This window comes from Macaca nemestrina, chromosome 5 (assembly GCF_043159975.1).
Source record: "Macaca nemestrina isolate mMacNem1 chromosome 5, mMacNem.hap1, whole genome shotgun sequence".
NCBI lineage: Eukaryota > Metazoa > Chordata > Mammalia > Primates > Cercopithecidae > Macaca > Macaca nemestrina.
In genome coordinates, this window is record NC_092129.1 from 78,136,737 (window position 1) to 78,140,546 (window position 3,810).

The window sequence follows — 3,810 nt, forward strand, 5'->3', positions numbered from 1 at the left end:
AGATAACCAGAGAGAGGTACAAAGTGTGATGAGGTCAGAGAATAAATAGCTCACATTCTTTGAGGGCAGTAAGGAGAGTACCTAAAGTCTTTCTTCTGATGTGGGAGAGATCAGAGCCCAGATAAAGGGAAGGGAATAAACTATGACAAGCTGGTGATCTGAGGTAGAAAAGCAAGTTTCTTTTTTTTTTTTAAGACAGAGTTTTGCCCTTGTTGCCCAGGCTGGAGTGCAATGTGCGATCTTAGCTCACTGCAACCTCTACCTCCTGGGTTCAAACAATTCTGCTGCCTCAGCCTCCCAAGTAACCGGGATTACAGGTGCCCACCACCACGCCCAGATAATTTTGTATTTTTAGTAGAGATGGGGTTTCACCATGTTGCCCAGACTGGTCTCGAACTCCTAGGCTCAAGTGATCCTCCCACCTCGGCCTCCCGAAGTGCTGAGATTACCGGTGTGAGCCACTGTGCCTGGCCAGGGTGAATATTTTCACCCTGTAATTTTTGTTCCCTTTTATTGTCCTGTACTTGTCTGAATCCCCTACCCTGCTCCATACATACATACTAGCTACTAGAAAGTATAAAAGAGTAGGAAATAAATGTCTTAAATCTTTCCAGATTAACAAATTTGTATTGAGCTCTGATAACTCTAATGAATCACTGAGCAACACCAAAGTTTGAAAATCGTAGATCTCACTTGAGAGATTAACTTTGAATGTGTTGCTCCTGGTTTTGCAATCACCTGACAGGTTCTTCCTGTCTGCTGCACAGACAAAATTAATCCATTGAGACCATGGCATTGCAGTAAAGAAAGAGTTTAATTGATTTGAGACTGGCCATGCTACATGGAAAAAGAGACACTACTCAATCTCCCCAGAAATTCGGAGGCTAGTACAGTTTGGAGGCAAGTACAGTTTAGTGGGCAGGGAGCTAAGGAAGGGAGAATGCTGATTGGCTGGGGATGCAATCACAGGGGAGTGGAGAACGGCCGTCTTGTGCTAAGTCCACTTCAGGGTGGACCCCCAGAGGAGTTGCTGGTCTGGCTGGGGCCATCTGGTAGTCAGCAATGCAAAAGCCTGAAAAGACATCTCAAAGGGCCAGTCTCAGGTTCTACAATAGTGATGTCATTTATAGGAGTAATAGGGAAGTTGCAGATCGTGTGACCTCCGGAATAATGGCTGGGAGTCATTTTTTTTTTTAATTAGAAAAAGTATTTATTTCTGCTCCTTTCATACATCTTATTGTTCAGGAAGCGGTCTTACATACGTATCTGAAATAATCTACCATCACACACTCTAGTTAAAGGCAAAACACCATAGGTAAACCTGGTCAGCTGTCCAGAGTTCTCAGCTTATGGAATCTCGCTTCTTGATTTTATGTTAATTTCTGAACATCAGAAACATCATCTCCAAAAAGTGTTAAGGGGGTTGTAAAAAATAATCCCTTTATTTGATATTATCATTGTAAATATGGAGCATCTTTTCTTTAAGAAATGAAAAACTAAGAAGAAAATGCTACTCAACATCGTTGGTACAGCAATAGGTCAGCAGGAAAAAAAAAGACTGTGATAAACTTGCCTCTTTAATACCAAGAAGGAACTCTAGTCCAAGCTTCAATACGCTTCCTGTTTTTTCACTAGGTATTTCTTTTACTGCTGCTCTTCATTCTTTTCCACATTTCATATTAGAGAATTGGACAGTCTTTAAACTTCATTGACAGGAGCAAATCCAGTACCCAATGAGTTCTTCTCAAAGGCACTCTAACCCATCAGATAGCCCGGCAGTTTCATTCTCGTGAATACTCTAGTCATGAAAAAACTCAATAGGACACAAATGAATCCAATGAATAGAAGAAGAAATCTACTGAGTTTTGGGATATTTGGTGCATTCAATCAGTCCAGGAATATGAAACCTAAACCTCCCATTGTAAACAGGAAGCTGGATGCAAGTCCTTGCATAATATATTGTTCATTTACTCTGTAGGCCAAGAAAGCTACTGGGCTCTGATGCCCGTGTTCATCGGTCATAGAGCCAACACTTGGAGGTTCAACAATAACATCATAAATTATTCCTCCAGTGACCAGGAAGTAAGACACCACCACTAGAGCATACACAATCATGGCTGACGCCACGTGCAGCCAGGGCGGCTTCTTCAGCTTCAGGTTGGGACATTCGAGCACTAAGAATAGGACTCGGTACAAAGTCTCCATGCTGGTGGCAGCAAGGGCGGCTGGTAGTCATTTAACTATGCTTACATTTTAGCAGAGTTCAGGCCCCTCTCATCCTCCTAACCTGGTAGTTACTTTTACAAGGGTGGTTTAGTTTTGGGGAAGGGGCATTATCATTTAAACCATAAACTAAATGTGTTAGCTTGACTCAAACCCAGGAATGACCAAAGGCAGTTTGGAGGTTAAAGGCAAGATGGAGTTGGTTAGATCAACAGATCTCTTGCACTGTCATAATTTTCTCATTGTTTCAATCTTTTCGAAGGCGGTTTCAATTCAATTAAGATACGAAAGAAAAACTGTCCAGACATTGAATCTTGGACATACGCTCATCTTAGTGCCTTGGCATTTGCTCCTCCCCCTGTTGGGACACACTTCCCCTGGGGTATTTAATGGCTCTCTCTCAATTCCTTCAGGGATCTGTTAAATGCGGCTTCCTCAGAAAGCCTTCCTTGCTCACCCTATTTGAAACAGTGCTCTCATCAACTCCAACCCTTTCTTCTGCTCCAACGTCTTCAAAACACTTAATTCTACCCAACGTTAGAGTACACAGCAATTTGTTCATACATTTATGGTATTTTTGCTTGTTAGAACATACACTCTATGGGCACCCACTTTACCTGGCACACTGAAGGCACTCAATAAATATTAGCTGAATGAATGAATGATTGGATGAGTGAATGAATGACCATTTGGCTTATCACATAACTCTACATGTGATTGGCTAAACAGTCTTGCTGAGGTCCAGGAAACAGAACTAGTAAGGAAAGAGGCTCTCCTCTCACCTGCAGGTCACGTAGGTCACCAGGCAGAGGCATAGCTGCCTCTACTGCTAGAAGGAACATCTTTTATTTGCTAATTACATACAAGAAACTCCACTTTTGGCTGGGTGCGGTGGTTCATGCCTGTAATCCCAGCACTTTGGGAGGCCAAGGCGAGAGGATCACTTGAGCCCAGGAGTTCAAGACCATCCTGGGCAACACAGAGAGATCCCATCTCTACGAAAAATACAAAAATTAGCCAGGTTTGGTGGTGTGTGCCTATCGTCTCCACTACTCGGGAGGCTGAGGTGGGAGGATCACTTGAGCCTGGCAGGTAGAGGCTGCAGGGAGCCAAGATCACACCACCGCACTCCAGCCTGGGTGACAGAGTGAGACCCTGTCTCAAAAAAAAAAAAAAAGAAAAGAAAAGAAAAAGAAAAAGAAACTCTACTTTCTGTAAATCATGAATGCAGATACTTTATAATAGCTATACTTGTCAATATTTTCAAAACCTAATTGGGGCTTATGGATTAAAAAGTATATTAGCTGAAAACATTCTGACTCAACACAACAATTATACCCAGTAGCATTAGAGGAGAAGCACTTAATGATAAATTATGCTTGTGGCTAACAGAGCATTTGCACTAAATGGGTAACATTTTCATTTCCTGTTTCAGTTTCCACATCGTTTGTAGAGAGCTTCATTACATACACCCCAAACCTAAGTGAAAGGTTGAGCCCGTAAATTAGGATTCTGACTTCCCCATTTACTCCAAACTCTTCAATGGCTTATTTTCTATTTCTATAAAAGCCAGAGATCAAGAATTCA

At 42.1% G+C, this 3,810-nt stretch overlaps 1 pseudogene; it reads right to left on the reverse strand.

Moving 5' to 3' along the window:
• Window positions 1-1,755: 1,755 nt before the first annotated feature.
• Window positions 1,756-2,217, reverse strand: LOC105478751 (oligosaccharyltransferase complex subunit OSTC pseudogene; annotated as a pseudogene).
• Window positions 2,218-3,810: the final 1,593 nt, after the last annotated feature.